Below are 11,518 nucleotides of genomic sequence, written 5' to 3'. Positions count from 1 at the left end.
ACCACCTCTCTCGTTAAGAGTACCTGCCAGATGAGGGTCACTTAACACTTTTCCTTACCCGTGGCACGATATTGACACCCTTCCAACTAGGGTTACAGGTTGGTCCCTAAATCATTTAGAGAAGGGGATTATCAGTTAGATGATTACTTCCCACAGTCTCAATTTCAGATTCAGTCTCAGTATAGAACTTAGTTCAGTTCTACAAATTTAGGACTCTTAGACATAGTCAATTAGTTCAGTACGGGGCTCAGTATAGTTTCACAAAATCAAGACTGTCAGATACATTCAGTCAGTTACCAGTAATCTAGTATTTAGTGTTATTATGATCTCAGTACAGTTTATGTATTCATGCATGTACTCTCATTCAGTCATACTCATGATATTCAGTTAGTATTGTTCATACATATGAACCCATGTATTTCATCCTACCTCACTGAGTATACCAGTACATTCAAAGTACTGACGCATGCTTTTCTTTTGCGCTATGATGTCTTATACCATAGGTTCAAACCACGAGCTCCCGAGCATCCTTAGATGATCAGACTCTCAGCATACAGAGTTAGTAGTAAGCCTCATAGTTTGAGGATGTGATCAGTTATTTTAGTATTTAGTTAATTTTCATTAGTCAGAGTTTGTTGGAGATTTGTCCCATTAACTCCACAGTTCATAAAGTTTTGAGGCTTTTCTGTCTTGAGTATTTTCAGATACTTGTTCAGTTTTCAGTATTGATGTTCAGTTTTGGTATTATGATATGATATTAAGTATTATTTACAGTATTGAACCTTATGGCCAGTCATGTGTTAGCTTGTGTTACCAGTCATGTGTTAGCTTGTGGTCCTTTAGGTTTATGAGCATCGTGTAACGTTCGAAGTACAGACTCGAGGTGTTACAACTTATAAAACTCCACATTTGTCACATCTTCTCTAGGAGATTAAGGACGACAAGAAGCAATCTATGGAACTCTAGAAAAATCAAGGATGGGACCCCTAGATTGAGTTGGATCCCATGAATAGAGTGTGTCCTATAAACATCATCAGAGGAGTTTTCGTGCATCTCAGATAGTCGAGGCATGATCTGAAAAGTGAACAAATTGGAATTAAAGAAGATTCCAAGACTTAGTGTCCAGGCTTGAAAATAGAACACAAAGAAGAGAAATATTCCTAAAAGCCTTGTAGCCTCTCTCTTATGAGTGTGAAGCGCTACACACCCTTAAAAGAGACTCTAGTCGGCATGACTTCCAATTGACCATGAACCTAATGCTCTGATACCAACTTGATACAATCCGAATTGGGGCCTTGTCGTAATGGGCAACCCAAGTCCAACCAAGATAGGGGACCACCCCAGTTACCCAACGAAACTTCAAAACACGTACCCCTTGTTGGATGAATTTCGAACATATAACAAGATCGCATTTGGTACAATTTCAAACTCTGGGATAGGTCCATAACCATTAACAACCCACGCAAGTCCCACCATCCAATACCTAACAAATAAACATACCTAAACCAAAACAATAACCAAGTATGAGTCCATAACATAATAGGATAGAACAATCATAAATATAGTCAAATGGTATTAATACTAATGCCAATACTAAGGCTGATACTGCTGCTGACACCGCCCATGCAAACCCATATAGTTCCACAAAGCCTCTAACTAAAAGTAAAACAATATTTGGTTTGGACATGCCCCAACCATGGCCAAAATCAATGTACATGAAATAACCTGAGTATGTAAAGACATCCACAGTGTGAAATGGAGACTTTTGGAATATGGAAGCTCACCACTTCAACCCAACAACTGATCCCGAATCCAGTTACAAAGTAGAAAGAGAAGAACTGTAAGTTCCTGCATTACATCTAGATATACGCCTTAAGTCGGGTTAGGTGAACGCTAGCATGCACTCAGGATAAGGATAAAATAATTCCAACAATTAAAACAAAGTAAACCAACCATATGCATTCGCAACCATACATACATATATGTATAACCATACTGGAAAAGGTTATCGGGTTTAGCATGCTTTTAAAACCATTAACTTGGGTATGTGTAGCTTAACCATCCTAGAACCACCCACGGGTGATATGAGTCTCGTATAACCCCCTGAAAGGGTCTCGATGTGTGTAGCCGCACGAACTAGAGATGTCATAGGGGTAGAGGATTCCCAAGTACCCTTCGCTCTCCATGATACACATGTATAAATACACTTAGGGGATTCCTGTGTACCTCGTAAGTATCATATATCGTTGCCATGACCAATCGTCATGTCAAAAACACGAGTTTCTAGTATTTGTCCATTAGACTTACACCTTCACGGTTAGCTATCGCACTGCACCATTATTTCCTAACTAAAACCATTACCACACCATTATTTCCGAACTAAAACCATTACCACATAACCAAACCACCATTACATTTATTATCAAATAAGGCTATAAGTAGTGGTATCCTCAAATAGACTGTAGCTTGCAACAAATGTTCTTAGCCATCCTTTTTAAGTAAAGGGATCCCTATGTACACATAGATTATATTGTTAAGTTGACTTAGAGCATTCTCATATACCCCACAAGTAGTTCATTATGTTTGCTTGGGGGACTACCTTGTACAAATAAGGCTTAAAATTGGACCAACCATAACCACCAAGACCTTACCATTTAAGCATTCAAAACCATTTAAACCATTTATAACTTTTACGGTTCCATTACCAAGTTATACCATGCAATAGTTATATTAAAAGTCCAACAATTTAGTAAAAGCATTCTCATAGGCATTTTATCAAACACATTGGGGGCATTATATTTTAAAAGATAAAACCATGCACCAATTAACCATTCCCATGCAATCAAATGTTCAAACCACTATTATAATAGAAAACCATAAGTAAAAAATATGGGAAAACAATAACCAATTATTGTAACCAAAATCCCCAACATATATTTGAAAACCCAAAACTTTATAACATATATGCCATGAAAACAATTAATAAAACATGCCTTTAGTTGGTTCTAACAATTAGACAAGAGTACATGCCTTAGATTAAGAAGATGATGGAGAGAAATCACCCTTGTAATCCCCAAATATACCACATTGAAGGAAACCCTAGCCTTCTTTAATCTAAGAGACTTTAGAGAACTTGAGAGTGTTTAAGAGATTTTCATTGATTGAAAATAGGTTAATGAAGCCCAAAAAAGGTTCTTTATGTTGTGGGGTCATAATAGGTTAAGAGGGGAAATATCCAGATTACCCCCAACTTAAATTGTTTAAAATTCCCGTAGGATGGTATGACCACCCCACCTTAACCGTACCCTAGGGTATGAATAGTACCTTTATCTCGTACCCTAGGCCTCCCCTTGGACCAACTATCAAACATACGACCACCTAAGCCAAACCATACCCAACCATATGAGTAGTCCCATGAAATCGTATCCTAGGAAGAATAGGATCACCTAGACTAAATTTAGGGCAACATACGATTGACACCTTACCATTATTACCATAACATACGACATATATGTTCCAACCGTACCTTGGATAGAAACTATCCAAACCACATTGGTCACCATATGAGTAAGACAAACCAAACCATACCACATCATACAAGATATACTTCAAGTCGTATAATGTCCAGAAGCAAAAAAATGATGAACTTTCTAAGGGTCAAAACCCAGGGTGTTTTATGTGTATATATATATATATATATATATATATGTATGTAAGATCCATGGCTAAAAGTGTGTAAATAAATAAATTCATTGTCGAGGTAAACTTTGGGACTAAATCATCATAGAGGGCCCAAATCTCTCTCGGTCGGAGTAAATAATAGTAGTAAAATTATGTATTGGAATCTACCTCGGCCAAATCTTTAAGACACTATTTTCAATCTCAATACACATAAAGTATCCATTAAGATGGAACAATTCCCATTATGAAGTAATCCATTTTTAAAGTTAAAAGTGGGCTTCAATCCCTTTTAGGAATAACAGTAATAAAATCATATTCTAGTTGGAGTAATACCATTTATTATATTTAGTGATCATGAATGTACCAAATCTATGCGTGCTATCACCAGTATTCAAACAATGAAATCTTAAGCATCAATGTGTCGGTAGCGTACGGCCATTTTCATTATGAGGATGGAATACTTTCAGAACCAAACCATTCAATATCATAAATGTGACCTTGGGCCAAATAATAAGTACAAAATAACTATAACATCATAATAAGTGCCTGAGGCCTAAATGTATATCTGGCATAATCATACAATATATTCTTATCCCCTCTTAGAAGTTATATAAAGACTTGTATCTATAAGCTATAACGTTAAGAATATACAAAATCTACATCAGTATCCATGTATATAAGCCACCTCATATTTATAAGGCATTTCATATTCATAAGGCATATCATATCTATTGGACACATCATAACTATGAAGAATATCATCTCTACGGGCCAAATCATATCTATAAGGTATATCATTTAGCATATCGGCAGGACATATCATTAATCTAATATAAATTTTATATCATGGCTATGAGCCATTAATCATAATTTCGAAAAACCATCACAATTCACAAAGTCAAAAAGTAACCTTATACTAAAGGCCCAATAGTCTCAACTATGTCTAACATATAAAAATAAGTCCACAAGACTAACACAAGTCTTAGCCAAAGGTGGACCAGAGAACCCACTTCTAATCCTCAAAATCCATACTAAAGGCAATTTCTACCTCAGACTAGGCTAAGTTATCTAAATTTACTTCTAGAGGGTATATAAGCCATTATTATCCCTATGTTAGGAATTTTACCTAGAATATGAGCAATTAAGGCAATGCCACCTAAATTATGATTTCAAGAGAGCTAAATAATTCAAATAAGTCTAATCATACTAATCACGCTTTCAACACCTTAACCACATCCTAAAAATAGCATAATACTTTAATTATACTATGAATTAGCTCAATCTGTGAAGAAAGCAATAGGATTCTAGAAGTATAGTAAGTATTTCATCTTATAGGTGAAATCACTCATCTAATTCCCAAAACTTCAATATTCAAGACTAAGTCATGGTGTTCTACCCATAATCAATTCTAACATTCTTATTTACATGCAATATATAAAAACATCATCTACTAAATAAGAGTAGATGGAATCCTACCTCGATGTCGAACCATAAATCTTTGAATCATCCACAAAACAACCGTCTTCACTCCATGATCTTAAAATGATTCTACACTATCAACCCCATAATTTATGCATCATTAGGAATTTAATGAAACCCATATTGCTATATTATGGGTAGAGTCAAATTTTGGGTCAAGAAAGGACCCGTGGGGCCCATAAATAGGATTCAAAATTGAACCTGTCATAAGGTCCGTCGAAAGAAAAGAAATGTGTGCTCAAAATTTGAGCACAAATAGGACTCAAATTAGGCAACAAAAACTCCAAAATAAGAAAATAAGACTTACAATCTAAACAAACTATCCAATAATCGAATCAATAGTTTTGGAAAGTCATAAATGACCTGTAGCCGCTGTAGGAAAACTCTAAATACTGGAAATGCATGCAAATCAAGGAAATGACCTGCAAGGTCATTATAATATCCTCTACTAAAAGGACTTTTATCTCTGAATGTCAATGAATAGAAAGAACTCAAAAGATAGAAAGGATAACGTACTTGGCCTGTATGCTTTAAGCATGACTTCCTAGATAACCTCTAAGATTAGACAATGCTTTCAAGGAATTTTAACATAAGTATCCCCTTTTCAAACATTTACCGCACTTTACTCTTAAACAACAAAAACTCAACCTCAACCATCAACAGGCACACAAATGAATCGAGTAAGCAAGATGAACACAAATTTGAACTGTAATACACTAATACCGCATTGATGCCAGTAGATTCCAACAATGGCTTATCTAAGCCATCGGTAAACTAAGGCAGAAGTCATAAAACAAAATCTAAATCAATATATAACCTTCTCTTACCTTTTCAAAACTGCTAACTCTCCAATCTAAGAAGAAAGTCACCCAAGTCCTATCCTCACAGCCTCATTACAGAAACTGAAGTAACTGAAGCTAATCTACTGAGAATCCATATGACAATCATAAGAATAAGCCCATAAGGAATGATCTAGGCACACAAATGGAGAAAACCAAGGTGTACAATCTATGCCAATGCTACAATTGGTCGGGATAACAATTAAAAATAAAATCCAAAAATCCAAAGCATAATAACTCATTACTGAATGATCCGCTCCAGCATGTCCCATCAATCGCAAATAAAACCAAGTGGAATCCAACTCCAGCATACTACTCCCGCTGAGTAGATCATCTAAAGTCTTAACAAAAACTGAAAGCTAAATTTAGAGCTAAAAAAGCCAATACTATGTCCATAGACTATTACCTGAACACCTATAAACCATAATCTATCCAAACTCAAAAAGACCGAATCAGGAACCATAGAGTTGGATCAGCCAGCCTACATATGAAATTCTAATTGATATGATTATTAAATGAAAGCTGCACTCAAACTCTACAACTTTAAGCTAAAATCATAACTCCAATGCTAAACTATTTTGTTAAAAACCTAGGGTTTGTACCACACTGTAAGAGAATAGGTCCCTTAAAGTCAATTGGAGGAATAAACATAGTAAAGCAACTAGGAATAGAATACACTGCAGGAAGAGTAAAGGATATAAGATTTAACGTGGAAACCCCTTCGCTAAAGAGAGGAAAAACCATGGCTTGCCTCAAAAGCTCACCAAAATCCACTATAATCAAACTCTTGATTACAGACTCTAATGATCCTAACTCTAGGCTCCTCCAACTTGTAATAACTCTACTAAAAACTCACCTTGACAAATTTGCCAAGACTTCTTCAAAACTTATTAATTCTAATTAGTATCAAACTTTATCAAACTTAGGCAATTCTACCTAAGCACTCTCTAAGTAAGAAAATAAGAGAATATTACTCTTATAGACTGAGTAATTTAGTTACAAATAAAGCTTCTCTTAAGAATACTCACCCTTTTAGCTTACAAAAGAAATAAAAGCATTAACAATGCTTAAGCAATTTTGAAAATTGAGATTTTACCTTTTTCTCTCTTCAGCACTCTTTTGAATTTGCTACAACTACTTGATAGAGAAGAATTATTTTTCTTTTATAGATGAGTGATGATTATGGTTTAAATGCCATTGGAACTGGTCTCCTTAATAGTACAAGCAGCACCTGTATAGTTTGTTATACAAGAGGACAAAACTGTGCAAATGCATGGCAACTGTATTAGTAGCCTTGAACATTTAGGGATGTTGTCCCTTGTAGTCAACTACTCATCATCAAAACAAGATATAATAATTTTCTCTCTTTTCAATGTTGACAAACTAATCACAGAGTTTTGAGCATCAATATACATTCACCACATTTAATCACTATGATTACCAATATTTAAGATGACTGTTCACCCTATCATGTAACACCATCCTTCCATCAATCATGCAATCATCATACAACTTATGAACCTAGTCCCTTGTTGTTATTTGATTCAAAAACTCGATTTATTTACTTCTTCCTACAATTATGCACCCTTGGTCATTTAGTACATTTGCATACTTCCCCCTATCACTATACCTCCAGACTTAAAACACATTATCATACATGCGTTGTACTTGGTACCTGGTCCCTAACATCATCATTACATTCCTTAAACACACACACCTGGTCCTTAACATATGAAATTAGTATTCCCCCTTTTGGCATTATTAAAAAGTGAAAATAGTAAATCAAGAGTAAGAAAAGCACATGTTAGTTAACTCATAGCTATTGGGGCAACAATAACATAAAGAACGACTTTTAAAATAAAGTATAAAGGTAATACACATACTAAGATTCATTTATTCAAAAAATAGAAGCCAGTACCAGTAAAATCATACCAAAATAACACATAAAATATACTGTCTTTAAGAGCCAACATAATAATCAAAATATAAGACTGACATACGATTAATGAGAAGTTAGGGACAACAGGGCTTAGGTAGAGGGAGGTTTGGGGGGAAGGGACTTAAGCAACATTTCTATTCTTGCATTTCCAACAATATGGACATCCAATAACTATTTGGTGAGGACCTTTACTTCAGCATTCAACCCTTGATCTTTACCAGCCATTTCTTCCATTGTTGCCTAAAGTTTTTCATTTCTAGCTGCAAGTTCATCAGTGGCACCAGGTCCCTCAAAAGATAAATTCTAATTTTGCAACTTCACGTGCACTATCTCAATGTGTTTAGCAGCAAATTTGATCCTTAACTCTTTCATTTCCTTGACCAACCTTTCTTAAATAGCTAGAAACTCAAATACTAGAGATACTGACCCAGCTTTTCCCTTTATGGATTTATTCTCACAAGAGTTGTCAAACTGAAAATCTGCTTCCCTTAGTCCCATCCACACCATAATATTCAAAAACTTTGTTCAAGAGATATCCATATGGCATTACATATTTTCCTTCCTTTTTATGAAAGACTTTATAAATATGCTCTATTATTAGAGAAGGAAGACTTATTAGTTCAAACTTTCTCAAGCATTTAATCAAAAATGGGTCAATACCAAAGGTAATTATTTTGTTTTTAGATCATGGCAACAAGACCTTGTTAATGAATTCAAATACCAGCTGATACTCACTTATCATAAATTTCTTTTTTACTGCATCCATAGATGTCCCTTCTATCTTTGATCCATTGATCATAAACTCAGTTGAGGGCTAATGCTTTATAACTATCCTCATACCTATAACAGGAACATCCAAGATCGTTCCCAATGACTCTTCACCCATATTGATAGTCCTCCCCTACACTTGGTCTTTGAGACATAGTCTATTTTTTAAAAAAAAATCTATAGAATAATAGAATTCTCTAACTTCATTTTCAAAAACCATAGGAGGAAATTCCTCGAATAGATGTAGCTATCCTTGGTCACTCACATACTCAACCAACTTCTTCATCCCAGGCTTCTCATAAATTATAGGATTAAAAAATATTCCTGAAAAAACCTTCAGTGTTCTAAGGTTCCCAATCCTTCTTTCTCTAGGCATGTCTTTATTTTCCTCTGCTTTTTTTCATCTTTTGGGCTCGCTACTTTGCTTTATTCTTTAATATTTTTCCTCTTCTTAGGACCAGGACCCTCAGAGTCTTTCCTTTTCGAGATAACTATATGTTTCTACCTCATTCCAGTAGGGCTAATAGACTTTGAATTAGAGGACCTGATCCTCTAAGAAAAATGAACTTCCTTATTTCCTCGATAGCAGTAGCAACTCCTAAATTTATGTCCTCCCCTCTTTCAACCTCCACTACTTTAATATTTTATTTCTCCTCTACTGCAATAGATTTCTTAAGCCTTTTTCTTTTCATAGTTGAAGTCTTGTTATCCTTCATGGTATCTTCCAGCATTTTCTTTTTAGATCCTCTTATTGAATAGAATCTAGTCACTTTTACCTCAGAGTCTACTACTTTCTCCTTACCTATACTTCCCCTTAATTTCCTTACAACCCATCTTAGAGGAAATTCATCCTCATACTCATTATTTGGAGGTAAAAACATATCTTTTACCTTATTTACTTCATCCTTATCACCTAATTTTTGTTTTTCTCCATTACCTAAGCTTTATTTGGTATTATATGCAAGCAGAAGTAAATTCTTAGCTACCCAATTCTTATTATAGAAAAGATTAACCCATTTACCAAAATTTCTTTACCAAATAACTGAGTAATAATTGGGTTTGAATTTGAGGTTGTAGGAGAATCAGGTGCTTTTTATGTTTCAAAGGGTTCAACTTTTTTAGATTTCTTAGATAACCTAGGGAAATTGAAATTTTTAGGTAGTTTTGTATTTCTTGGAGAAAAAATGTTTTAGGTTGAGAAATTTCTTGTTCTATTAGTGACCTAAACCCTTGGTTTGGATTCTCCATCATGATTGGATAATAATAAATTTCTAAGGTTAAGGAGGGTTCAACAAAGACTAACTTGATTGTGGGTTTTGTTTCTCTAAGAAAGATTTAGTTAGAAGAATTCACTTAGGCTATTTTCAGGGACTCAAAGTAATGTTTTTCATGGTTTTAATTTCTAAAGAATCAAGGGGTTTAATTTGGGTATGTTCAGTTTTATTTTTTGGAGTTTTTTTCCTTTATGGTTTTTATCTAGGTTTGAGGAAGTATTAATATCATCCATTTAATTTTGAGAGAGAGAGATGAACTAGGACCAGTTTAGTTTAGAGAAAATTGTCGATTTTGGAAGATAAATTGGCTTAGTTTAAGAAGAATAGAAAAAAGTCCGATTTTGCAATTTTGAGAGGTGACTAATGTCATCTAAAGGTGTTCCTTTTTAACTGACTTGCTTAAACCTCATTAGTTGAAATCTTTATTTTGTAAAGAAATTGATGGCTTTAGAGAAGGGAAAATACATGGCTTTTCAGACAACACTTTATGATTATTTAAGTATCTTGTATAGGTACTAACCTGAGAGATATGACCATGTCCTTCTCCTTTTTGTTTTGAGTGAATCTTCAAATTTGTGCTTACCAAATTTGTCAACTTCCAAAGTTGTTCACATAGTTGTATACCTGCAAGGTTATGGTGCTAAGTTAGACTAACAAATACATAGTTTACCAAGGATACCTGGCACCTGAACGTACTAGAGGGTATTGTTAAAATCTTATTTTAACCGCTGCACACCCTTTTTAAAACATGTTCTTTGGGTAGGTCTGAGAACCAGGTACAAGACTTTAATTCATCCCCAACACTAATGCTTCTTCTTCTTAGATGAGTTTCCTAGGGACTAGGTCCCTGAGAATTTTGACATGACTCTTTCTTTCTAATTCAACTACATTGAGCTAGGATCAGTAACTGGTAATCTGAATCTTTATCATTCTCATTTGTAAACTTTAGTTTTTTGTCCCATCATCTTCAGCAATATCAACCCTCTTTCTTTAATCCACATGATTTTTTCTAGTTTATTCTTCTATGGTTTAGAAAAACTAGGTCGAACACCCTAGATTTTGGCCCTTGGAAATTTCCTAAGCTTTAAGCTTACTTCCTTGATTAAGACATGACCATACGAGTTGTATGTTGTCTTGATGGGCCAAGTAACCCTAATTGTAGCGTGTCCAGTAGATGGTGGTTGAGTTTTTTGTCTTGGTTATATCTTAGGGATACAAGTTTTTATGTGTGATAATGAGTATTTAGGATAAACGTTAACCAAATTAGTAAATTAGTGTCTTGCTCTGAGAATGACTGTCTCACTAGGTGCTGTGATGATAGGATATGAGTCATGAGGTAAAGTCGTAGGTTGTCCACTGTCTGACCCATTTAGTACTATTTGGTTATGACTTGACGCTATGAGTCATTCAGTCAGGTTATGAGTGGGATCATAGAGTCATATGGTAGATAGGGTATGGGTTTCCAACTCACTATCTAGGTTATGAGTCAAGGCTATGAGTTATGTAATGTGTTGATGAGTCAGTGGGTCGACTTTTTA

This window comes from Capsicum annuum, chromosome 7 (genome assembly GCF_002878395.1).
Source record: "Capsicum annuum cultivar UCD-10X-F1 chromosome 7, UCD10Xv1.1, whole genome shotgun sequence".
NCBI lineage: Eukaryota > Viridiplantae > Streptophyta > Magnoliopsida > Solanales > Solanaceae > Capsicum > Capsicum annuum.
This window is presented reverse-complemented; position numbering follows the sequence as displayed.